Source organism: Taudactylus pleione, unplaced genomic scaffold, assembly GCF_031769625.1.
Source record: "Taudactylus pleione unplaced genomic scaffold, aTauple2 ptg001161l, whole genome shotgun sequence".
Taxonomy (NCBI): Eukaryota; Metazoa; Chordata; class Amphibia; order Anura; family Myobatrachidae; genus Taudactylus; species Taudactylus pleione.
In genome coordinates, this window is record NW_028285562.1 from 748,293 (window position 1) to 776,060 (window position 27,768).

The 27,768-nt window shown below is 48.0% G+C and overlaps 1 protein-coding gene across 2 annotated transcripts in view; it reads left to right on the plus strand.

The window, feature by feature from the left end:
- Positions 1 to 8,757: 8,757 nt before the first annotated feature.
- Positions 8,758 to 27,768, plus strand: part of LOC148453413 (tetraspanin-1-like) — a 62,788-nt gene continuing 43,777 nt past the window's right edge. Inside the window, exon 1 of one of the 2 annotated variants that reach the window (XM_088462190.1) lies at positions 8,758 to 8,827. The gene's annotated coding sequence lies outside the window, so the exon portion shown is untranslated. Of the gene's footprint in view, positions 8,828 to 21,968; positions 22,083 to 27,768 lie in introns of those variants that run through there. The other variant, XM_088462191.1, reaches the window with a different exon arrangement.

Genomic DNA, 27,768 nt, shown 5'->3' on the forward strand with positions numbered 1-27,768 from the left:
GACTGGATCTGGATGGTCATACAGAAAATGTAAAGCTTTAAAAAAATAAATCTACTGATGAAAGGATTTGGCTGTGGGTCAAAACAAAATGACAAAACTCAGGGGCAACCGTAGAATTGTGCATCTTATATTCTACTACTCCTATATATTTATTTATACAAGTAAAGGGAGCTGGTATATGCCACCATGGTCCGACCCTGATCCTCATTACCTAACCCTAAGTCCCCCCCGGGAGCCCTAAACCTACCCCCCCCGTGGCTGTCCGCAGCAGCGCCGGGCATCCCGACTGCATACACTTTATATGTCTTTACGACGTAATGCATTGGTTGGCCTCCCACACTCCTCGCCTGGTGATTCTCGTTTGTTAGCCACGATGTCACATACCTGTGATCCTACTGATTGTGGACTCGAAGTGATAGTTTTACTTGATGCTCCGGTTATTTAGATAATGCCCTATTGCGAGCAGATTTTATGTTTTTTTTAATATATATATATATATATATATATATATATATTTTTTTTTTTTTTAAAGGGTAATATGCTAGTTGTCTACATTTCCTTCTAGTGGCTGGCTTGGATTCCTTGGGGCAGTGAAACTGTCCATTGTCTGTATAATGTTCAACATAATCAGATAAGATATTGAAAAGAATATGGAATAAGTACATTTATTTATTCAGCTATTTATCCATATGCCTTAATGATATGCAGGGCCGGTTGCAGGAGGAGCCACACCCTGTGCAGAACGGGACTCAGACGCCCATTAACCCTGTCCACTGCTTTGCTGCACACGTCCGAAAACAAAAATGGGGTGTGGCCTAATTACCATAGACCACTCCCCTAAATGACGCTATTTGAGGGCGTTACTCACCGGGACATAGCACCAGAGTACTTTCTGCCCATAGAGTTTTACACACATATAATCCAGCACTTCTCAGTATAGACAACATGAGAGAGTCACCAAGCGGTGGGAGACTGGACTGGGCAGTTGCTGTGTTGTTAAGCTGGGTACACACTAGTACGACTGATGATTGGTAAGTGCATACCTACTTACCAATCGTCGGCCGAATGTGTCGTGACTGACGTTACAACTGGGCCCTTTATATGTGCCTGCCCAGTTGAGCTGTCAGTCACCGGTGGCCTCTGCAGCAAGTTTACGGGTGGTCGGCTGCTCTGCTGCACAGCCGACGTAGTATATCTGTGAACAACATCGTTCACAGACATATCGCCTGTACACACTGGCCGACGCACACACGATATATCGGCCATTCAATTGCATGGCTTATTTATCGGCTAGTGTGTACCCAGCATTACTTCTCAGAGCCACCTCATGCCAGCTTACTTACCTTCACCATCAAAGGTCCAGTCCAATCGGAACTTCCTGGCTTTGTCCGCCATCCACCACTGCACACTGACTCCAGTCCTACCCAGGGTCACATGGATTACTCAGAAGAGGCGAGCCGCGGGGCGGACTGGACTCATTGCAGAAGCGAGGGTCAGCTCGGCTGTGACACAATGAAAGTAATGTAGCTGGTGCCATGCCCAGTGGAATACTCGCTGCCCATGCAGGATGAGTAAGTCTCCAGACCCCAGACAGAGCTTCTCAACTCCAGAGGAATCCCAGACAGGTGATAACCCTAACTGGAATCCCTTATAGCAGTGGTTCCCAAACTGTGCACCGCGACTCCTTGGGATGCCTCGGGACACTTGCAGGGGTGCCTCAGGTTGGTGGTTCAGCACCAAATCATATTCTTTATGGTCAATATAATGTAAATATGTACACAAACAGAAGCACAAACCTGTCTACCACTATATAACCAGACCTAAGTATGACAGGTCAGCACAATTTACTTCAATGTACTACGTCACTACATTTTCTTCTGAATTTCTCAATAACAAACTTAAACTTAGGGGAGCCGTGATTCAAAAAAGTTTGGGAACCACTGCCTTATAGTAACACGTTAAGCTGACCAACTCACCCCAAAGTCTTCCCCTTCTGGCCAGTACTAAGGGGGAGATTTATCAAATCATGGAGAGAGATAAAGGGCCAGTCTGAGTAATCGGAAGCTTCGTAACTGCGATTTCAGATGCAGCTGACTTGCGAAAATATGCTAATGACTCAGCCACTGTCTTGTGTACAGAGACTCCCACTGATGCTGTCGCAGATCTGCCGCTTACACACAAAAGACGCAATATCGGTCGCACCATCAAACTTCTGAGCAACCTTATGGGGTCTCAGAACGTCCGTCTCATCTTTATATGATTTTGTATTCATTACCTCCACCAAACGGTCACTACCTGTCACTCACTGAAACCTCACTGCAACCATCCTCGCTAACTGTAACCCCTCACCACTTTATATGATTCTATGTCAATCAGTAAATATACTCTGAGATTCATTATTATATTAAAATATAGAATAATGATAATTGAACAAGAAACTGTTATAAGAAAGAATAAATTATTAGTTAAGACTCAGCTTTTAAATAAGAAGTTCTTTAAAAAAAATCCTTTATATCTGCAAATTGCCTGAGGGGAATCCACCATCATCACTTATGATGCTCAGAATCGATGGTCAATCACATCGCAGAAGAACTAAGGACCTCATTCAGAGTCGGTCGCGAGCGCCGATGCGCTCGTAACCGACTCGATGATTTGGCCTGCACACGCGCAGAGGCCGCACTGCGCGCGCGCAAGCCCCGGAGCGACAGAGAGACTCTGTCGCTCCGGAGCTCGTTACCAAAGGGGCGGCTGTCGATGTTGATCGACAGCTGCCCCCGTTTGGTAGGCGGGCCGGGGGGATGGTTTCCAAAATGAAGGCGTTCCTTTACGAACGCCTACCGTTTTGTGGGCGTCCGCACTGACCTCATCAGTGATGTCAGTGGGGAGCTTCCTGCTCCATCAGAGCAGAAAGCTCCCTGGGGCTTACGAGTGCCCAGACCCAACCTTAGGGTCTGGTCGTAAGCCCCGATGGTCGCGATGGTGATCACCATCGCGACCATCAACCTGGTTGGTCGTTAAGCTATGGGTGGTTACCCACAGCTTAACGATCAACAAGGAGGCGGCCGTTCAGAATGCAAGTGGCCGCCCTGATTCAGGGCGACCGCTTGCAACTAACAACCACCTCTGAATGAAGTCCTAAGTGCAGATAATCATGTCTTGCTGCCTTAGTTGAATTCCAATAAAACACAGGGAAGAGCCCCTTCATATATACTACAGTGTATGCTAACAAAGCTGTATTTCTGCTATTGAAACAACTCCCTATAACCCCCCCTCCCATAACGCTTAGGACCTGATTCAGAGCTGCTCGCAAGCGCTGTGCTCTCGCAAGCAGCCCGATGGTATGCGAACGCGTATGCTTTGTTCTGTGCGTGCGTGAACTACACACTGTGAACGCAACCCTCTCGCTCGCCCAGCATAGGCAGCCCAGGGTAATGAGTGACAGGAGAGGCCTTTTGTGGGTGGTAACAGGGGCAGGACACTAATAACGGGGGGTTGGAGATGCGAACGCAGGCGTGCCTGCAGTGGCGGATCCAGAGGGGGGCGAGTGGAGCGATCGCCCCCCCTAGCGTCTTTGCCTCTCTGCTCTGGGACTCAAAAGTCAGTAACACTGAGCAGCGTCTTCATCCTGGTTGGTGATGCTGCTCCTCCTGCTCCGCTGCTCTCCCTCCTGCTCCCGGGACTTGTGCTGCTGCTGGCTGATGGGCCCGCCTCCCGCTCTGCTTCTCCCCGTCCTGCTCCTCCTGTGTCCAGGGACTGAGGACCTTATTCAGAGTCGGTCGCAAGCGCTGAGCGCTCGCAACCGACTCAATGTTGGTCCACTGGGCATGCGCACGACGGAGACGGCTCCGTCGTGCGCATGCGCGAGCCCCTGCTAACGACGGGTGATCCGTCATTAGCGGGGTCGAAGCAGACGGAGCGAGCTGTCGATGTTGATTGACAGCTCGCTCCGTTTGCTGGGCGGGCAGGGGGCGTGCCTGCCCAAAAGGAGGCGTTCCCGCCGGAACGCTAGCCGTTTGGGGGCGGCCCCACTGACATCACCAGTGATGTCAGTGGGGAGCTTCCTGCTCGATCAGAGCAGGATGCTCCCTGGGGCTTAAGGTTGACGAGCCCCGATGGTCGCGATGGTCTTGACCATCGCGACCATCTCCCTTAGCGGTCGTTAGAGCTGTGGGTGTTAACCCACAGCCTAACGACCGACATGGAGGCGGCCGTTCAGGATGCAAGCGGCCACCGTTTCTGAGCGACCGCTTGCATCCTACGACCGCCTCTGAGTGAGGCCCTGAGTGCTGCTGCTGCTGGCTGATGGTCCCGCCACCGCTCTACTGCTCCTCTTTCCGGGGCCTGCTGCTCCCCCTCCTGCTCCGGCGGACTAGTGCTGCTGCTGGCTGATGGGCCCGCCTCCCGCTCTGCACCTTCCCCTCCTGCTTCTGTGTCCGGGGTCTAGTGCTGCTGCTGCTGGCTGATGGGCCCGCCTCCCACTCTGCTGCTCCTGTGTCCGGGGCCTGAGAGCTGCTGCTGGCTGAGACCCGCGAATCGCGGGATTATGCCGCGGGGGCGGAGCCTAATGAATTAAACTGCTCAGCCCCACCCCCATCAACAACCTGCTGCAGCATGTCAGGATAGGATCCACACATCTGTAGATGTGCTGGCCACACATCTACAGATTATCTGTCCAACTAGCCAACTAGTTGATTGGTTGGAATGAAAATCTGGTAAGGAGTGGGAGTAAATGACAATCAGCAATTTGCTCTCAAACGCCAGAAAATGGACAAAAACTGTTGTTTGAACAAATAGTTTAGATCAAACATTTAACAAACTTGTCTAACAACCATTTTCATCTGGTTTCTGGCATTTAGGAGCAAATTGCTGATCATCATTGACTCCCATACGTTACCAGATTTTCATTCCAACCAATCAACAAGTTGGCTGGTTGGATGTAAGTTGGTCTAGTGTGTGGGCAGCTTTAGTGTGTCTTATGATTACATTTATATAAGTGTGGGTATGTATGTATGTCCCTATGTATGTGTGGGTGTGTATGTATGTATGTATGTCCCAATTATATGTTGGTGTGTATGTATGTATGTCCCTATGTAAGTGGCTGTGTATGTATGTATGTCCCTATGTATGTGTGGGTGTGTATGTATGTCCCTATGTATGTGTGGGTGTGTATGTATGTATGTATGCATGTCCCTATGTAAGTGTGGGTGTGTATGTATGTATGTCCCTATGTATGTGTGGGTGTGTATGTATGTATGTCCCTATGTATGTGTGGGTGCGTATGTATGTATGTCCCTATGTAAGTGTGGGTATGTATGTATGTCCCTATGTAAGTGTGGGTATGTATGTATGTCCCTATGTATGTGTGGGTATGTATGTATGTCCCTATTTATGTGTGGGTGTGTATATATGTACCTATGTATGTGTGGGTGTGTATGTATGTCCCTATGTAAGTGTGGGTGTGTAGGTATGTCCCTATTTATGTGTGGGTGTGTATATATGTACCTATGTATGTGTGGGTGTGTATGTATGTCCCTATGTAAGTGTGGGTGTGTAGGTATGTCCCTATGTAAGTGTGGGTGTGTACGTATGTCCCAATGTAAGTGTTGGTGTGTACGTATGTCCCTATGTAAGTGTGGGTGTGTAGGTATGTCCCTATGTAAGTGTGGGTGTGTACGTATGTCCCTATGTAAGTGTGGGTGTGTAGGTATGTCCCTATGTAAGTGTGGGTGTGTACGTATGTCCCTATGTAAGTGTGGGTGTGTACGTATGTCCCTATTTAAGTGTGGGTGTGTACGTATGTCCCTATGTAAGTGTGGGTGTGTAGGTATGTCCCTATTTAAGTGTGGGTGTGTACGTATGTCCCTATGTAAGTGTGGGTGTGTAGGTATGTCCATATGTAAGTGTCGGTGTGTACGTATGTCCCTATGTAAGTGTGGGTGTGTAGGTATGTCCCTATGTAAGTGTGGGTGTGTACGTATGTCCCTATGTAAGTGTGGGTGTGTACGTATATGCCCCTATGTAAGTGTGGGTGTGTAGGTATGTTCCTATGTAAGTGTGGGTGTGTACGTATGTCCCTATGTAAGTGTGGGTGTGTACGTATGTCCCTATGTAAGTGTGGTTGTGTAGGTATGTCCCTATGTAAGTGTGGTTGTGTAGGTATGTCCCTATGTAAGTGTGGGTGTGTACGTATGTCCCTATGTAAGTGTGGGTGTGTAGGTATGTCCCTATGTAAGTGTGGGTGTGTACGTATGTCCCTATGTAAGTGTGGGTGTGTAGGTATGTCCCTATGTAAGTGTGGTTGTGTAGGTATGTCCCTATGTAAGTGTGGGTGTGTAGGTATGTCCATATGTAAGTGTCGGTGTGTACGTATGTCCCTATGTAAGTGTGGGTGTGTAGGTATGTCCCTATGTAAGTGTGGGTGTGTACATATGTCCCTATGTAAGTGTGGGTGTGTAGGTATGTCCCTATGTAAGTGTGGGTGTGTACGTATATGCCCCTATGTAAGTGTGGGTGTGTAGGTATGACCCTATGTAAGTGTGGGTGTGTACGTATGTCCCTATGTAAGTGTGGGTGTGTAGGTATGTCCCTATGTAAGTGTGGGTGTGTACGTATGTCCCTATGTAAGTGTGGTTGTGTAGGTATGTCCCTATGTAAGTGGTTGTGTAGGTATGTCCCTATGTAAGTGTGGGTGTGTACGTATGTCCCTATGTAAGTGTGGGTGTGTAGGTATGTCCCTATGTAAGTGTGGTTGTGTAGGTATGTCCCTATGTAAGTGTGGGTGTGTACGTATGTCCCTATGTAAGTGTGGGTGTGTACGTATGTCCCTATGTAAGTGTGGGTGTGTAGGTATGTCCCTATGTAAGTGTGGTTGTGTAGGTATGTCCCTATGTAAGTGTGGGTGTGTACGTATGTCCCTATGTAAGTGTGGGTGTGTAGGTATGTCCCTATGTAAGTGGCTGTGTATGTATGTATGTCCCTATGTATGTGTGGGTGTGTATGTATGTATGTCCCTATGTATGTGTGGGTGTGTATGTATGTATGTCCCTATGTATGTGTGGGTGTGTATGCATGTATGTATGTCCCTATGTAAGTGTCGGTGTGTATGTATGTCCCTATGTAAGTGTGGGTGTGTAGGTATGTCCCTATGTAATATGCGTGTGCTATAATATATATATATATAATTATATATATATATATATAAAATAGTCACAGGTGTGGCACTCCAAACAGTAAATCCATCACTGGTCAGCGCTTCTGTGGGTCAATGTTTCAATGTTTTAATCACATTTTCATCAGGACATAAAAACACAAAACCGGAGCTTACCTTTACCAGTGAAGGGGCGTACTGAAGCGGGGCGGGACTGCATACCTGGGTGTCACAACATGCTACTGACGTAGATGACCAGGTGATGACGTCAGTAGCATGTTCCGACGGCCAGGTGTGCAGTCCCGCCCCGCTTCAGTACGCCCCTTCACTGGGTGATAAAGCTAAGCTCCGGATTTGTGTTTTTATGTCCTGATGAAAATGTGATTAAAACATTGAAACGTTGACCCACAGAAGCGCTGACCAGTGATGGATTTATTGTTTGGAGTGCCACACCTGTGACTATTATTACTTTGGATTTTGTGAAGGCACACAACACAGCATCGTATGTATTAAGGAGTGCCGGACCCTGGTGTTAATATATATATATATATATTATGTGTGTGTATTTAACTATTTATGTGTGTGTGTGTCTCCAGGAATACTGGGCGGCACCTTGCATTCACCACTGTACTGTACTGCACCTTCTGGCACTAACTGAGGGGGGAGCATGGAGGGCACTCACACATTTCTATGTGAATTCCAAGCAAAAGCTGTCATGTATTGTAGTATTGGAGTTAAATGAGAATTCACACCAAGCGTTTGTATACATAGGTGCTCCCAAATAAGAAATATAGAAATTGGAATAATCCATGTGACCATCAAACTAAAAAAAAAACAGTTTTATAAGGGAAGGAGTTGGGACTAGAAAGGGGTGGTGCCAGGATAGAAAAGAGGAGGTGTCAGGGTTATTATTAAACCGCCCCCCCTAAAAGAAAATTCTAGATCCGCCACTGCGTGCCTGAGTGTTTCAACGCCGTTTTAGAGGCGTGCATAATGAACAGGCAGCGTCATAGTACACGTCACTTTGCTTTTTTTTACACTGATTTCCTCGCAATGCTTGCGGTAGGGTAAAGCAGGGGCGGATTGGGCCGCCGGCCATTTCCCGCTGGGCCGGCCACATTGTTACCTTTAGGCAGGGCCAGCGCAACCCGCTGAGCAAGTCCTGCACTGCAGGGAGGCGCCAGGCTGGAGAGGCGCTCTCCCTGCAGCAGCTGCTGAGACACTTCTTACTTGCTTCTGCCGGCTGCCGCTGCACCTGTCACACTGAGACAGGCAGCGGCAGCCTACTGTAGGGAAAAGTGTGGCTGAGCTCCTCATACAGTCCTTTACATGGAGGGGGGGGCGCTAGAGGCAGCGGGCTGATTACCTACTGTAAAGACGATCAGCCTGGCCCTGCCTGAGCTGAAACCGCCGGGGTGGGCAGCTGAGCTTCTGCTCCTCCTCTCTTCAGTGAGTGACTCAGGTGACAGTCTCTCTCCCTGCCTGACAGATCTCACGCTGAGAACAAGCAGGGACAGTCTGCAAAACATTTGCAAATTTACAAGTGTATTCAAATACTGTTGATTACACTTGAATAGTGGCTAGTAGTTTGTACACTGTCCCTGCTTCTTCCCAGCGTGACCCCTGAGACCTCTCCATCAGAGAGGATGTAGAGAAGGGAGACAGCACTGCAGCAGCACAGTAACTATTTTCTATTTAATAATAGTAATAGCAATGAATGTACAGTATGGGTGTAATGGGAAGTAAATAATTCAGTGAGGGGGGGGGGGGAGCATTACCTGTCATTGTGTGTGTGTCCATTAGACCTGTGCCCGCAGGGGCTGTGTTCTTCTTATCCTTTATCTCTCATATGGTTATGAAATTCCAGTCAAAGCGTCGCCCTATTTAGTTGTGCAATGTTTGACCAAGTTAACTAAACTAAATCTCTTTAATTGCTTCTGGAGAAGACATATTGTCAGTTTTTTTTTAATATAAACTTCATGGCTTATTCGCATTGCCTGGTCTGTGCGGAGTACTGTTTTCATTCACTTTCCCCATTACTATATCTTGCTTACCTAACCTAGCATTTCCTTTGGTTTGGGTATGGGATGCCAGCGTTCAGGAGTCTTTCAGTCAAAATCCTGACGCCGGCATCCCGACAGGGTTAGGATACCTACACCTGTCAGTTTGTATCCTAACCCTTCCCCTCTCCCTATCCCTAACACCCCCTCTCCAGTGCCTAAACCTAACCTCCCCTCCGTGTACCCTAACCCTCCCCCTCCCTAGTGCCTAGACCTAATCTCCCCTTCCTCGCACTTTAACCCCCCCAGTGCCTGTCTCTAACCCTCTCCCTAGTGCCTAAACCTAATCTCCCCCTCCTCGCACGCTAACCCCCCCAGTGCCTGTCCCTAACCCTCCCCCTAGTGCCTAAACCTAATGCCAGGTACACACTAAAATATATATACATATCGGGCACATCAGCCAGTGTGTACCCGCTATGTCACTGACGAGGCGTACTCTTGCGCTTCATCAGGGACATTGCCCATCAGACCTAGGGTGATAATATACTTATTCATTTGGGAAGGGTGTATTTGTTTTTTTACTTGGGGGGTAATACTGTCTATGCTGGGGATGGTGTATCAATGTATGTGCGTGGGTATAATTATTGTGTTTCTGTGTGTGTAAGGGGTGTATTCATATTATCTGTTATATGTGGGTCATTGATGGTCTCTTCATTATCTGGCAGTCACTGTGACTCTACATTATCTGGCGGTTACTACTATTTTTTTATATGTGTTACTGATACAAATGTTCCTGGTAGTTTGTGTTACTCTAGGTAGCAGCCATTCCACCAGGCGCAGAGTAGGTGGAGGTCATGTTCTTATAGAAGATCCAAATGGAGACTATCCCCCATTACCGATGGGATGCAGTGCCGACCACCGGCTTCCTGACTGTCAAATCCCAGCAAGGTACAAATGACAGGTGTTGAAATCTCGACGCCTGTCATTAGACCTACGCTGAGAGCCCAACACCCGGCTTACCGATCGAAGGTAAGTCGGGCACGGACAGCCGCGGGAGGGGGAGGGTTCTGTTAAAGGCTGTGAGATATATATGTATATTACTTTTCATATATACATTATGTATATGATAATTATGTATATTTACTTTATATAATATTAACATATACAGTACGGTATTGCAGTTATAATATAATGTATATATATGTATGTTCAAGGTCCGGCACTCCAAATCTCAATATAGACTTGGACGGTGTAAGGTGCGGCACTCAGCGCAATTACAGGAATAGTCAAACGGATATGATCAATGTTTAAGAGTTAGTAACACTATCGTCAGCATTCTGACGATAGTGTTACTAACACTGAAACGTTGATCATATCCGTTTGTCTATGCCTGTAATTGCACACCAAGTGCCGCACCTTATTACAGCTTTTTTTATTTATATATATATATATATATATAGCAATGGCAGTTACTTTTCTGGCAAAGCTCTTGATTCTGAGAGGACAGCATCCTGCCCCGTCGCCAGACTCCGCCCCTTGACAGTCCCCGCCCCTCAATAGACTCCACCCCATTAGGGCTGCTTCCAGAAATTTTCCGGGCTGGTTTTTTGACCCAATCCACCCCTGGGGTAAAGCAACCGCAAGCACTGTGTTAGCATCTGATGGTGCTCGATGTACCAATGTTTTAACACACTTCCTGGAGATGACATGTGCAGGTGGGCGGCTCTGCCTGTGCGATTGGGCATGGTGGGCGTGCCTATGCCTTGGCAAGCGTTCGCTTCCCGTGGCATCAAATTTTGACAAATTTGCATACGCATCCAGCGAGCGTATGCAGATAGTGAGCGGGTCTGAATCAGGCCCTATGTTTTGTTATGATAGGTGGGGATATGTATCAACAGTTTTTTGCGTTACAAAAAGTGATAAAAATGGTTTTCAGTGTTTATCACTAGAGATAAGTTTTGAGGAAATGTATCAATGTTTTTCGCATATTTTTTCGATTTATTTTTTTTCGTCAAAGTATGGTTTTCATTTTTTTATCATATCGTTATTATTGTTGTAATTGAAATCAATGAGAGCCTTATGTACCATCATTTTATCGTTTTTTTTGTGTGAAAATTATCGTGTTTTTTTTTCGACATACTTTGGCTGGCGATAATTGTATTCCAGCACCACTGATGTTGAAATAAGCCATGTTAGTTATTGCTATTTAGATGAAACTTAAGAAATTTAAATAATCAGTATTACTTGTAATCTATTTTATATATATATATATATATATATATATATATATTTTGTTTTTTGTTTTTTTTTTGTTTTTTTCAATTTAAAAAAATATATAAATTAAAACTCTTATAAATAAATAGTTCTCTTTTTTATCATTAAAATTACCATTTGCTATAAATGGGTCCACAAATAAGGTTCAAACAATCTAACAAGTATTACACATACCTGCCTTACAGAAGAATGGAGTTTATTTTATTATGGTGAGCTATGTGAGATATATACACAAACACTATATATATATATATATATATATATATATATATATGTATATATATATATATATATATATATGTATATATATATATATATATATATATATATATATAAAATCCTCGTGAAGCGGCACTCCCAGCTACAAGCACAAAAAGAGCCCTGGTGCCCTACGTCAGAGACCAACTCCAGCCGGTCCCAATATACAATCCACATCGGCGGCACTCAGGTAAGAAAAAACGTCTCAACACAGGGGTATATTACCGACGTTTCGGAGCCATTTATTGCTCCATCATCAAGGTCATCTTGAGGATGGAGCAATAAATGGCTCTGAAACGTTGGCAATATACCCCTGTGTTGAGACGTTTTTTCTTGCCTGAGTGCCGCCGATGTGGATTGTATATATATATATATATATATATATAAAAATAAATATATATATATATATATATATATATGGAAGCGGGGACCTCTGTTAGCTGAGGCTGTGATCTTTTCAGATAAGCCTATATTGCACTTTTTTATGTAATTACGCAACATTTTGTGTGTTTCCTTCTCCTATATACACACTAATGACTGTGGAGTAAGAACTGGACTGTGCAAAAATATTTCCCCCTTGTAGTGCCCCCAGTAGTAATCCCCTCTTGTAATGCCCCCAGTAGTAATCCCCTCTTGTAGTGCCCCCAGTAGTAATCCCCCCTTCTAGTGTCCCCAGTAGTAGCCCCCCCTTGTAGCCCCCCCCCAGTAGAGACACATGTAATAAAAATGTTAAAAAAGACACTTACCTGAATCCCCGCTCCTGCTCCCGCCGCCGCTATCAGCTCTTCTGTCCGTCCTCCCGGGCCGCTTTGCATTATGGGAGAGACGTCTCTCCCATTACTCACTGCGGGAGCCGGAAGATGGCTCCCGCAGTGGGAGCAGCAGCTGCCGATGAGAGTCTGACAGACTCTCATCAACTGCTGAAACAAACACACAGCTGCCGGCACCGGCGGCTGTGTGTTTGGCACTGTGTAGCGCTGACCGAACTCCGTCAGGTCAGCACTACACATGCGGTGCAGCTGTGTCACAGAGACACAGTCTGCACCGCGGTAAGCCTCTCCACTGCTGGCTCAGTAAATTAATAAATCTGCATGGTCACGGCCGCGGCGCCCTTCACTATGTGGCGCCTTACGCTGCCGGGTACAGTGGCAAACGTAGGATTTCCAGAGAAAGGGGTTTCCAAATGCTTAATTTTAGAGCGAGTGTGGCCAGTCCATGAAGAGGGCAGAATTAATACTTAACCAGCTTTAATAAGCATCATACATAGTGTATTGTGTATCATAATTCTAGCATATACAGGACCAGCGATCACAGTAACCCATTATATGTGTCATACAAAGTGTATTGTGTGTAATAATTCCAGCATATACAGAACCAGTGATCACAGTAAGCCATTAGATGTGGCAGTAGGGCCATCCTAGCTGAGCTGAATGTTTTTATTTTAGATGTGGGCACCATTCCAGACTATTGGAGCAAGTCCGGTAGCCTGGAGGAGCAGCAGAAGAACCTAGCACTGCCCTGGACATACTGTTTATGTACATATTGGGCTCTATAGCAGTGCATCTCTAACAGGGCATGTTTTCCAGAACTTCTAGTTGGTGCACAGGTTATTTATTATTGGCTGATACATGTTAAAAGATCCACAGGTGGTGCTAATTATTTCATCTGTGATACTGAGAAGAACATGCAGCACTAGTAACAATCTATTATATTATTATTTCTATTGTGGTCATGGTGTGGGCTGGGGAGGGGGGTTTCCAGGCAGACGGAAACCCCCTGCGTTTGCCTATGTTGTACCACGCGTAATCATAGAACCGGCCCTGCACACACATACATACACAGTATATGACCCATAGAAGAAAAGTAGAAATTTTTGTAGGGAAAATCAGGAGAAACTAAAGGAGAGGGGAAATCTAGTATCAAGGGATTCCCTTATTTTGATGAACCTCTAGAATTGCGCTCGTCACTCACGCAGAACGGCACCTACCGTTCACTGCGCATATCCAAAACTGAAACAGAGCATGCGCAGTTGTTATTTTTTTTATCGGAACATGAAAAATCATTTATGCAGTTGTTTTCCCATTATCTAATTCGAAAACGAAAATGCGAAAATGATCACAATTCAGGGGGTTTATCACTTTTCCATTTTTGCCGAAAAAACATGATAAATATGATGATAAAAAAAAGCTAAAAGATACACTATGTCTGGCGAAAAGAAACATGATCCTTTCACATTTTTTGATACATATGCCCCTATATCAGTTACTCGTAAGGTAGTTATATATATATCAGTAAATTCTAGCAAATATGGGTGACTATGCGGATCCAACAAGTATATGGCTCGAGTTCAATTAGTCCATAACGGTCGTGTCCCCCGATCTTGTGCAGCTTTGTTGTCTACCAGGACCCTCTCTCTTGTACAAGAAACCACTCTGTGGCCATCGTCGCCTCAGGCACATGTCCAGTAATGTCCTCTTCTCCTCTTGCAACCACCGTAAAATAAATCATCCTTTTGGCTAAGAAAAAATAAACAGTGTGCAATAAACCATAATATAAAACCTCTTCCTTATCCTATAGCAAATATCTTTTCTACCTGACTCTGTTTCCTTCTACTGCTAACCGTTTCTTACAAACAATTTTAACCAGAACTGTTTGTGCACCAGAGTTCAACATTTACCACCCGAGAGAGAGAGAGAGAGAGAGAGAGAGAGAGAGAGAATGAATCGTGATGCCGTCACTCCTGTGCAATAAAGCTTAATGGTGTCTGGTGCTCACTAAATAGCCCCAAGACCAACAGGGGAAGAGGAACATCTAATAGACAAGAGGGCGCCACTTTCAGGAAGAATCCTGAAGAAAGAAGCAATACAAGCTCTGAAACATTGATTTCTGCATACAGGTTTCAAGAGTGCCGCCCACTTGCCTATTATAGCCAGCCTGCTCTAAAATTCTATCTATGTATGTTGGAGAACCATAAGTACCAGCATGCGGGGTATTAAGGGCCCGCTAATACCTCTAGTTCACCTGCAAAAGAAATATTAAAATAAACACAAGACACACACTGTGAAAGTAGAGCTTTATTACGCTCCCACTCACACATACATACCTACAATCGTACCGACTAAGGTCCGTATTCAACGGAAAAGTATCGCGCACGTGCCCGCGTATTCAATTTGAAAGTAGGCGAAAGCGGGACCCGACGAACTTAAACAAGCGGAAAGTACTGTCAGATTTGGGGAAATCAGCCTGACATCCCCCAAAAGATGCTCTGACATGGGGGTTCCCTATGGTACCCCGATTTGGCTTGCTGAAGGTATTTGGTGTTTTTAAACAGACTCAATAGCTGCTAAATAGTGTATTTGTATAATTGGCGAAGAATAGTAGTCAGGAGTTTTTTTTGCAGAAAATAATTTATCGCAGCAAATTTGGGGTACTTGAAAATGGGGGTCAGCATATTTGCAATGAAAAAACACCTGGGGCATACTTGGGGACCCCCCCAGAGTCAATTTCGCTAGTTTTTAACTTTGTCCCCCAACATTTTTTTATTTCGCCCTCAAATTCAAAGTGATTTCTTTGGGGTGTTCTTAAGTCTTTTTTAACAAAAATTTTTACATAGTTTACCTTTGGGGGACTGTCTGAAGGCTGCTCGGGGGTTCCCGCAACGTTGCACCCCAAAACCCCAATTCTACACTTTTCTACTTCAGGGTCCATAGGGTATCCACAGGATACCTTGGGGTATAGGTGTGACGTCAGTCGCAGGGCACCAAAGAGTTAAGCTTTCAGCCTCCCAGGATGCACTAGGTCCCCTTCCTATACCCCGCCCCCGAGCCAAGGCACCCCAGTTTAGTTTGGTGCCCGGCCGGAGTCGGGTGCACCTGTTGGAGTGGGGGCTAGAAGAGCCTCTGAAGCTTTTCTTCATGCAGCTGTGGCTGCACATCTGGATGAACAGCATGGACAGTCAGTCCTGACGTCCATGCTGTCTTCCCTACACCCCGCCGGTACCAGAACGCCGGTACTGATCTGGGGATGCTGGTGGGCATCTGGGGTCACAGCTAGCGGTGACCCCAGATGTTCCGGACCATGGCCGGATTCAAGGGGGACAGAGGTAAGCAGCGGGGTCCCGCGGTGGGTCCCCGCTGATCACATGGTCCTAAGTCCCCAGGCAGGGGGCTCCCTGGGGACTGGCTGCAGCGTGGAGCCAGGCGACCAACCTGCGCTTCCACTACCCCCTGGGACAGCGGACCACAGCAGAGCGGTAGCGCTGCGGTGTCCCAGGGGTTAAATGCATGCCAGGGGAGCGCGCCTTCCCTGTCTCACAGCCGGCGCCAGCCCTCTCTGCACTGTGCTGACTGGCCCTGTGTCAGCGCTCCTCCCCCAGGCCAGCCTTCTCTCTGCTCCTCGGCGGCCATCTTTTCAGAAGCATGGTGAACGCTGCTGGAAGCCTGCATTGGAAGCATCGTGGTCTGGGTCCCCCCACATACCTCTCCTCCGCTGTGGTCACGTCTGTGTATGCAGCGCTGTGTCCTACCAGGCCCTGTGTCTGTGTAGTTGAGTGATCAGCGCTGTTAGTGCAGGAATTGATTTTCTTTGCATTGTATGTGACTGTGCTAGCGCTGCTGCCTGTAACTTTTCTTCTCAAGACTGTCAGCTTTATTACTGTCCCTGTTCTTTCTGCTAAGCCCTTGCGGTGCGGTGCTGCAGGGTGGTCTCTCGCCTATTTTATATATAATTGGTGAGAGGGGTCACATACGTGGTGCCATCATGTCTGAAAGTGATTTTCCCCTCCGGCTACAGTGTACCACGTGTAAAGTACCGTTAGCGGAGGGGGAGGGTAGCGCGGAGGGCCTTTGCCGGCAGTGTTTGTCCATGGCGCGGCCTCTTACGGTTACAGCACCGGTGCAGGAGCCGCCCTGGGCTTGTTTCGCTCAGGCGCTAACAGCTTTAGTGGGCCAGTTAGCTCCGCAGCCCGCGTTTACTCCGATGGGTTTGGCCCAGCAGTCTGTGGTGTCGTCACCCATGCAGGGTTTCCCACGACAATTGGTGGTACCCCACAGTCTCCCTATTTCCCCGCTCCCGGTTTCTCAGGAGCCAGCGTGTTCTGTACAGCACTTGTCGGATGTGTTGCAAGGGGAGTCTGTGATGCGGCCTCATAAACGGCCGGTGGCGTCTCTATCCGCTCGTTATTAGGATGACGAAGGGACGTCTGATGATGGTGAGATTCTGGATCCTTACGATCAGGAACCTCTCCATACTAAGGACGCTGATGCTAAGTCCAAAGTATATATTCCTGGACTTATTCGGGCGGTCCGCACAGCCTTGGTGATTGAGGACGAAGTTCCCCCAGCGGCTAAGTCTAAGTATGCCTTTTTCAAAGACGTGAAGGGCGATGCCACAGTCTTTCCTCTTTCGGGTCAGTTGGTGGACCATTTAGAGGAGGCGTGGAAACAGCCTGGCAAAAGATACCAGCCGCAGCGACGCCTGGCGGTGGCTTATCCGTTCGCGGATAATTATTTTGCTAAGTTGGAATCCCCTCCACAGGTGGATTCTCACGTGACCCGTCTTGTCCGTAGTGCCACATTGCCGATGCCATCCATGTCCTCCCTTAAGGATGCTACGGACCGCAAGGTGGAAATCTGCCTGAAGTCCGCTTATTCCCTTGCGGGGGGGGGCAGCACGGCCGGCTATGGCCATTTGCTGGGTTGCCAGAGCGATGGAGCGCTGGGCGGATTCATTAGTGGCTTCTTTTGATTCCGACTGTCCGGCCGAACAGGCGGAGTTGATTGGCAATCTCCGTGATTCGGCCACCTACATCAACGAGGCGGCTCTAGACATTAGTACTCTGGTGTCTAGAATTTCTTCAGCAGCGGTAGCTGCTCGTCGCACCTTGTGGCTGCGATCCTGGAAGGCGGACGCAGATTCCAAGAAGGGTCTGGAAGCGTTGCCGTTTACCGGAGAAGTTCTCTTCGGTCCGGATCTGGATAAGATTGTGGCCACGCTGGCGGCAGCCAAATCGGCTTGTCTCCCGTCGGCCGCTGCTCCTTCTGGTTATGGACCATCGTCCTTTCGGTCATCTAGGGCCCAGGGCAGGCCCAAACCACAGTCGTTTCCTCGTCAGGCTGGCCCTAGGAAATCGGTCAAGCCCCGGAAGCAGGCATGGAGTACCAGACGTCCGGCCCCCAAGCCAGATGACAAGCCTGCGGCCTGACGGTCCGGGCCTCCCTTTGGGGGATCCCAGAGTGGGAGGCCGCCTGCTGCAGTTCGCCCAGTGTTGGTCGGTCACTACGACAGACACTTGGGATCTGGAGGTGGTCTCCCACGGGTACGCCCTCTCCTTCCGGCTCAGACCCCCGGCTCGATTCTTCACCACGGGTCTACCATCAGACCGGAACAAGGCTACGGAGCTGCGGAAGGTATTGCACACTATGCTCCAGGCTGGAGTTATAGTGCCTGTTCCATTCTCCCAGAGGGGCCAGGGTTTCTATTCAAATCTTTTTTTGGTACAGAAACCCAATGGGTCGTATTGTCCGATTCTCAACCTCAAAGCACTCAACAAGTCTTTGCGGGTACCGAAGTTTCGGATGGAGACCCTACGGTCCATCATTCTGGCGCTGGAACCTGGGGACTACATGGTGTCATTGGACATACAGGACGCTTACCTGCATGTCCCTATTCTTTTGTGTCATCAACAGTTCCTCAGGTTTGCAATCTGCAGCGACCACTTCCAGTTTCGGGCGTTACCCTTTGGCCTGGCGACAGCACCACGTGTTTTCACCAAGGTGATGGCGGTCATGGCGGCTTCTCTGCGGCTGCAGGGAGTCCGCATGTTGCCGTACTTGGACGACCTGTTATTGGTGGCGGGATCTCCAGAGCTCCTGTTACGCCACTTGGACCTGACCATTGCCCTGCTGCAACGGCACGGCTGGCTAATCAACTGGCAGAAGTCCACTCTAATCCCGTCTCGGAGGATTCTGCATCTTGGAGCCTTATTGGACTCGGGACAGCAAAAGATCTTCGTGACGGAGGAAAAGATCTCTGCTTTGCAGTCAAGGGTGTGCAGTTGTCTGCACAGCCGCCGGGTGTCTCTACACTCGGCGATGAGGTTACTGGGCTCCATGGTGTCGGTGTTTGACATGGTGGAATATGCCCAGTTTCACTCCAGACCTCTGCAGCACCTGATCCTGTCAAAGTGGAACGGGCTGCCTCAGTCTCTGAAGTCCCAGACGATTGTGTTCACCCCGGAGGTTCGCCTGTCCCTTGCTTGGTGGTTACAGACGACCCACCTCAGCGAGGGACGTCCGTTCTGGGTTCCAAATTGGGTCCTGTTGACAATGGACGCCAGTCTTCGGGGCTGGGGAGCAGTTTCGGGTCCACATCTGTTCCAGGGCAGGTGGACGCCGACAGAAGCGGAGCTTCCAATCAATATCTTGGAACTCCGTGCGGTCTTCAATGCTCTCCAGCAGGCACATCGGTTTCTCCAGGGTCACCCGGTACAGGTCCAGTCGGACAACGCTACCACCGTAGCCTACTTAAACAGGCAAGGAGGAACCCGAAGCCGGGCAGCTCTCGTAGAGGTGTCTCGGATCCTGGTTTGGGCGGAGCGCAATCTTCCGGCCATATCAGCGGTCTTCATCCCGGGAGTGCTCAATTGGGAGGCGGACTTTCTAAGTCGCCAGGACGTTCATCCGGGGGAATGGTCCCTGCACCCGGACGTTTTTCAACTACTGGTGGACAGATGGGGTCTTCCAGAGATCGACCTCATGGCGTCCCGGCACAACAACAAGTTGCCGGTGTACGGGTCTCGCACAAGAGACGAAGGGGCATCTCTGGTGGATGCTCTGTCCGTCCGGTGGACGTTCCAGTTCGCATACCTGTTCCCTCCGGTCTCCCTTCTTCCATGGGTAATCCGGAAATTCAAACAGGAAGGAGGGACGCTCCTGTTGATAGCTCCCGCGTGGCCCAGACGGCACTGGTTCTCAGACCTTCAGGGTCTGTCCGTGGACAGTCCTCTGCGGTTGCCGCTACGACCGGACCTCCTGTCTCAGGGTCCTTGTCGTCACCCGGACCTGACTCGGCTGTCTTTGACGGCGTGGCTGTTGAGACGGCCATGCTGAGGTCCCGGGGGTTTTCCAGCTCTGTGGTGCGTACCATGTTGCGAGCTCGGAAACCGTCTTCCGCGAGGATATACCATCGCGTGTGGCATACGTTCTTCCAGTGGTGTCGACCGAGAGGTTATGCACCACGGGAGTTTCGTGTGTCTCGGATTCTCGCCTTCCTGCAAGCGGGACTAGATCATGGGCTTCGCCTTGCTTCTTTGAAGGTACAGGTTTCGGCCCTGTCTGTCTGGTTTCACCGTAGGATTGCTACAATCCCGGATGTGCGCACCTTTATGCAAGGTGTTGTCCGCATTCAGCCGCCCTTTGTTCCACCTATGGCGCCTTGGGATTTGGCTGTGGTCCTGAGGGCTCTCCAAGGACCGCCGTTTGAACCACTGGGATCAGTGGATCTTAAATGGCTAACAGCTAAGACTGTTTTCCTTCTGGCTATTGCTTTGGCCAGATGTGTTTCTGAGTTAGGGGCTCTTTCTTGTAGACCCCCTTTCTTGGTTTTTCATGGGAACAGGGCAGTACTCCGCACTCGGCCCGAGTTTCTTCCCAAAGTTGTTTCCCAGTTTCATGTTAACGAGGAAATCGTTGTTCCGGCCTTTAACTCATCGGGTCTTTCCGTGGGTGAGGCCTCTTTGGATGTTGTGCGGGCCTCTTTGGATGTTGACCGCACTTCTTCGTTTAGGAAGTCGGACGCTTTGTTTGTCCTCTATGGCTTCCGTAAAAAGGGTTGGCCTGCTTCAAAGCAAACTTTGGCAGCCTGGATCCGTATGGCTATTTCTGAAGCTTATCTTCATGAAGGCCTGCCGGTTCCTCCTTCTCTGAAGGCTCATTCCACTAGGTCTGTGGGTCCTTCGTGGGCAGCTCGACGTGGTGCCTCTGCAGTCCAGATCTGCAAGGCTGCTACGTGGTCCTCTGTCCATACCTTCGTGAGGTATTACAGGTTTGACACCTTCGCCTCTCAGGATGCTTCCTTCGGGCGGCGGATTCTCCTTTCTGCACAGGAGCGTCCCCACCCTTAAAGGATACTGCTTTGGGACATCCCCAAGGTATCCTGTGGATACCCTATGGACCCTGAAGTAGAAAATATGAGATATGGTAAGAACTTACCCTTGTTATCTCTATTTCTATGAAGTCCATAGGGTTCCACAGGACTCCCGCCCTGTCGCACCTGTGCTGCAGATGGGCTTTGCTCTGGTCACCGGTTTTCCGTCTCCCTCTGGTGAGAATGTGATTCTTGTATGTGTCCAGATCTTTGTTCTCTCTCTTCCTTCTCCTCCTCCGGCCTATGGCTTGGTAACTAACTGAGGTGCCTTGGCTCGGGGGCGGGGTATAGGAGGGGGACCTAGTGCATCCTGGGAGGCTGAAAGCTTAACTCTTTGGTGCCCTGCGACTGACGTCACACCTATACCCCAAGGTGGAACCCTATGGACTTCGTAGAAATAGAGATAACAAAGGTAAGTTCTTACCATATCTCATATTTTTTCCACCTGCTATTCATAGGCGAAACTTTTTCGCCTATTACATTGCATTGACTTTCCGCCTAGCCAGCTACAACATAGGGAGTACATACTAAACACACCTCAAAATTCATCATCATCACATTGTATTATAGAATATATATATATTTTTTACCATATGTTAGAACCAGATTTTAATAAATTGAAACGTGATTTACATTATTCTGACTGCATCTCTTTATTTAAAGGGAGAATTCCAGAGGTCAGAGCGCTAAGGTAAAACTACTATCTGATAACTAAGACAGACTTTCTTGCTTATTATATAGATGTGAGTACAATGGTCACACCTCCTCAACATCTTACAATAGGCATTCGATCATTTTCAGTCCCAGGCCCATTGGACCCTCCATCCGGTCCTGCATAAACTACAATCCCCATGGAGTGTGAAACAACTACATAAATTGTAAAAAAGCCAGTAATAAAATAAACTACAATAACATAAATGAGGTTAATAAGGACATAAATTATCTGTAGGGGTCAGACACAAAAGGCAGATACATCGCAGGTAGTCCAGATAAACACAGAGGATAAGAACATAATGTACAATATAATATATTGTAATACACACACACACAGGGAAACTTTTAGTTCCGCCCCCCGTTCTATCCCCGCAGGTAGGAGACTTTATTACACACATACACTGTGTCTCTCCCAGCAGAGAGCTCCCGAGAGTTTAGCTCAGGTGTTGGCAGGTGACAGTCTCCAGGGTAATCAGAGTGTCACAGTCAGCAGAGGTTCAGCAGAAAGGCAACACACAGACAGGAGTGAAGATATCATCAACCAGGTAGGTGACCCACTTTCTCACCCCCAGTCTCCCCATGCCATCCTGACCCATCTTTCACTCCCTGCCCCCATCCTGCTCCCCTCGTTACCCCAGTAAGTGTTTTACATCCAGTGATCACCTGCGATTAACTCTCAAAGGAGCCTCAGGACCGACATGTGGAAAGTGATCTGACAGAGGAGACAGAGGAGGATTATAGTTTGGGGAAGATCGTAGTTGCTGTTAATCCTTGTAAGCGGTCAGTTCCAATCCTTCAGTTATTGTGAAGTGACCGAATGAGACCACTTGGATTTCATAACTATTTCTTCTAGCTTTAAATCATTCTTATTTTTTTCTAGAATATATAATAAGATGGCCAGTGGCATCTTCACCATGCATACCTCCTAGTCGTCATGATTTCAGCAGGGCACACCTGGGTTGAGGGAACTGACCTACTGTCCCATGACCGCCGAGGATTGGGAGGTATTACCCCCGCCTTATGCCCTGGAAGCAGGTGCCCACAGTCCTTGCAGCAAAGTATGTTGGTTTTGAAGGCAACATGGAACTTCAGAAGTGCTATAAATGCCCCCCCCCGGTGGTTTGATGGCATCCACTAAGAGGTGTCATTGTCCCCAGCATGCCGTGCCCATGCCCAACATTGTCACGACACTGGGATTCCTAATGTTGGGAGGCAAACAATGGATGGAAAAGAATATGGCTCTCATTCAGAGGCGGTCGCAAGAATCAACTGCTCGTTCTAAATGAGGGCGGCCGCTTCTTTTTTTTAAGTGCGGCCTCCTGGTCGTTAACTAAGCTGTGGGTTACCACCCACAGCTTAGCGACCGACCAGGGTGATGTCGCGATGGGCTTGCGACGAGACCCTAAGGTTGGGTCTCGGCAACCGCAAGCCCCAGGGAGCTTTCAGCTCTGATCGAGCAGGAAACTCCCCACTGACATCACTGCTGATGTCAGTGCAGCCGCCCACAAAACGGCAAGCGTTCCGTCAGGAACACCTCCGTTTGTGAAGCCACCCCCCCACCCCGCCTACAAAACGGGCCAAGCTATCGATCAACATCGACAGCCGGCCCTTTTGTAGTGAGATCCGGAGCGAGAGAGTTTCTCTCTCGCTCTGGGGCTTGCGCTCGCTCTGAATCTGGGTGTTTTTTTTTTTTATTATTTTGTGCGGCCTCCTGGCCGCTCGCATAGCTGTGGGTGACCATCGGGCTTGCAACGAGACCCTTGTGGTAGGGTCTTGTGGCCGCAAGCCCCAGAGAGTTTCTGGCTCTAACAGAGCCTAAAGCACTCCCACTGACATCACTCGTGATGTCAGTGGGGCCGCCCACAAACGGCAGGCGTTCACTTGGGAACGCCTCCGTTTGTGAAGCCACGCCCCCGCCACGCCTACAAAACGGGGCGAGCTGTTGATCAACATCGACAGCCGCCCCTTTTGTAGTGAGCCACGGAGCGAGAGAATTTCTCTATCGCTCCGGGGCTTGCGCACGCACAGTGCGGCCGCTGCGCGTGCGCAGAGCACACCGTCGACCCGCTCGCGAGTGCCCAAGCGCTTGCGAGCGTATCTGAATCAGGCCCACTGTATATACAAGTCGCAAGGAATGACTGTGATGTAGTGTCATAGACTATGACAGGGGTAGGCAGCCTGTGGCACTCCAGCTGTTGTTGAATTACACTCCCAGAATGGCCAGGAGCCTCCTGAAAATCAGGTGCTTTTATACCCTGGCAAACCTATGGCTCTCATTACAGGCAGAGGGAAAAGGGAACTTTAAATGTGTGATCAGAATTAGAGTTGGAAGAGGGTCGTGTCCTAGCTGAAGTCTACATCACACTGCAGAACTAGAGCTGCCTAGTATCTGTGTTTCAGTATTTCTCTGCATGCAAAAAACTTCTCCACGTTATCTTGCTCCAAGATTTGATAAATCTCCCCCACTTGTGTGTTAAACGGTTATAAGAAAGGGGTATACAAGACTAGCAGACCTGAAACAGCAAGTTCCAGGACGGTAAACAGATATTACTTTATTTCAAAATGTATTTACACAAAAACAGGACGATCGGGTAACGGCAATCATTATAATGTAACACATCCGGTTAGTATATAAATACACATTTCTCCTACACCAGGATCCAGCACAATGAGGAGGTCTGATCTCAGATATCATTTCAGGTGCTCACTTCTGGTTGCCCGGTTTTGCATATTTATGTATTCATTTGACTTTCAAAATTATATCAGGCACAAACATTTTCCTACTTTAAAAAGTAAAACATTGCTCTCGGCAATTCTGTGCAATAATCTGTGACTGTGATGGTTGGCAGCTCCTCTCTGTGCTTGTACATTGTACTTTCAGGCTGAGCAGCCATCTGTAAAACTCTATGATCTGCATCCATTGGTAACTGATTTATTCTGCTCCTCTGCTGGTCACACATTCACAGAGTTTATAAATGCGCGAGCAACATTCTAGTATTAACCTGCCGGTAACGTTAATGTATTGTCTTGTTCATGCCTATCTGCGACTTTTTCTAAATACAGTGCACACTCGAAGACTTTCTGGCTGCCCCTCTGGGAGGGTGCAGTCAAATCGGCACAGTGGGGGGACGTAGCTCGGCATAGGTGGGTGGTGCAGAGGCATGTGACCTCGGAGGGTGCAACCGGGTCATCTTGGTTCACCCCTGTTATATATATCCCCAACGTTAGCGGCATTGAAAAGCGAGGGCGTGGCTACGTTGATGCAATTCCGCAGCCTGGACTGCCCACTTTACTTTGGGAGTGGGCGGCGTTGGGCATATTTTCTAAAGGTCGATTTTTAAGTCAATTTTTATGTTGATTTTCATCAACTGAAAATCAATTGTGTAAATCACTGGCCAAATCTCTCATTTACTAAAATTCGATTTTGAAATCAATTTCAAAATGGAATGCAATGTGGGTCGTTTTTCAAGAGTGTAAAAAATTGTCAATTTGGAATGTGTACTTTATAATTTATTTTATTATTTATTTATTAACAGTTTCTTATATAGCGCAGAATATTCCGTTGCGCTTTACAATTGTAATCATTAATAGAACAAAACTTGGTAATAACAGACAGATATATAGGTAGGAAGGCCCTGCTCGCAAGCTTACAATCTATAGGGAAATAGGCATTGATACACAAGGATAGGTGCTATATATTGCATTTTGGTCCAGCCAGAATGCACAGTTTCTTGGTGGGCTGTATGATCCAGTCACACCGGAATGTCGGCCAAATGTCATGAGGATGTGAGAGAAAGACAATATGTGTGAGATTGTGTGTGGACTGTAAAAGGGGATGTAATTAGATATGGAAGCTATGAAGGTTATGTGGGCAGTTCTGGGATCTGATAAGCTTGCCTGAAGAGATGAATTTTCAGGGATCGCTTGAAGGATTGGAGACTAGAGGAAAGTCGTATTGTGCGTGGTAAGGCATTCCATAGAGTGGGTGCAGCCCGAAGAAAGTCCTGTAACTGTGAGTGGGAGCAAGTAATGCGTGGGGATGAGAGACGCTACAAAATAACCTATAAAATCGACAAACACACCCAAGCAAATTGAAAGGACTGTTTGTGGAGAGAGAGGATGAGTGTTTAGCAGGAGAGTGGGGATCTTAAAAAGTGATTTCTGAGAGTTTTGTCCTGTCCATTTCTGTATTGTTATTGTTATTTTGAAGTTTGTCTTATATTTTTCTTGTCTAATTGTTTTATTTAGGATTTGTCAGTGTTTCTGTGTGTATGCCTGGGGAGTGTGTGTGTTTAAGTTTTGTGTTAGCTTGTAAGTGTAGTTTGTGTATTTATCTTTCTATTTGTAATGGAGGCTGCCAGGAGTAGTGTAAGAGAGGATAGGGAGGTGGAGGAGAGGGATCCAGTTGATGAGGATAGTGCGATGGGGAAGGCAGAGGGCCAGGCCTCCGATTTGGGGGAGGAGCCTCAACTTGGCAAAACTAAATTTGGCTGCAATGTCAGGTTTATCTTTGAGGAGAATTGTGCATTGGCAAACTCCTTGTTGTCTAACTGTGGGGAGTTATTTGGTCGCCGGGCCCAACGCACATCTGCGTGACACAACACAAGCAGGCTCTGTGTCAGGCAGCAGTTGATACAGTGAATTCTATTGGGCATTTAAAACGTGACAAGCTTCAGTGTTTAAAGCATTTCACAGATATCCGATACCGTGTCAAATCAAGATGGCCCTGGAAAGGCGCTCTACACAAAGCGCTGGAGGAGGGTCACCTGTGAAGGTGGATTATAATGAGTAGAAGGAACAGGTCAAGCGAATTATACCGCAGGAACTGGTGTCAGGAGGTAACATGCATGCCACAGTGCACCAGTGTCTCTTTTATAGGCATCATAATTAATGTTCCTACCAATAGAATGGTGTTTAGAAGCTAAAAGCACCTGTTTTTTAATAGTCTATTTATTTGGGGATTTTTCTGTCGATTTTTTGTAGTCGATTTTATGTTGATTTTTCAGTCCGACTGTTAGTAAATGAGACAATCCTGTAGTGGTCTATGTGAATGTATCGATGTTTGATCATTGGTAGTTTTTGGTCTGGATTCCATTCTATATTAAATTTGGCCTTTAGTAAATCCCCGATTTGCAAATCACACAGAAAATCACCTATAAATACACCAAAAAGCCAAAATCGACCTTTAGTAAATATACCCCTTCATCTTGGGGAATTGGTATGAAATACCGCCGGCCGCATGGTACGATTCCCGACAGCGGCAGCCCGACAGGAGCAGAGTGCGACGCAGCGGAAGCCCGACAGTGCTGGAAATCCCGATCGTGAATAGGTAAGTATCCACTAACCTAACCTCCCTAACCCTCCTTAGGGGTGCCTAACCCTAACTTCCCCCCCAAGTGTCTAACCCTAATCCCCCCTCTAGGTGCCTAACCCTAACCACCCCCTTCCCCGCTGCCTGAACCTAAGTCCCCCGGGGGGGTGCCTAACCCTAAGTCCCCCCCGGGGGTGCCTAACCCTAACCCTCCCTCCCCCTAGCCTAACCCTAACCCTCCCGGGGGGTGCCTAACCCTAAGTCCCCCCCGGGAGCCCTAAACCTAACCCTCCCCCCCGTGGCTGTCCGCTCGCGGCACCCGGCATCACTACGATCGTGATGCCGGGCGCCGGTCTCCCGGCGTCGAGGGAAATGCGGGCGTCTACATCTAGACGCCCGGCATTTCATCCTTGCCGGGATAAGACAGTCGGGAAGCCGGCTGCTGGTATTTAGGCAGTCGGCTTCCCGATTGCCTCCCCATCTTGGATGTCGTCTCTTCATCTCAATCTCAATTTATTTAAAAAAAATGGTGCAAATAATGTTCCAATTATCAACCAACAGAAGTTTTCGACCTGACATTTCTCTCTCTGTTGGCAACACGGCAATAAACCCTACGGGGTATATTTACTAAAGTGCGGTTTTCAAAAGAGAGATGTTACCCATAGCAGCCAATCAGATTCTAGCTATTATCTTCTAAAAGGAGCTAGATAAAGGTAGAATCTGATTGGTTGCTATGGGCTACATCCCCACTTCTAAATACCCGTACAGCATCTGATACAGCAGAGGGATCTGAATAGATCCCTCCCTGCTGTGTCCTCTTACATTCCTGATGCTCCCTTCAGGCTCCCCGAGCTCTCCTCCAGTGACAGAAGACACAGGGGTGGCAGAGGACACAGCAGCGACGGTGGGGGACTGGCGCA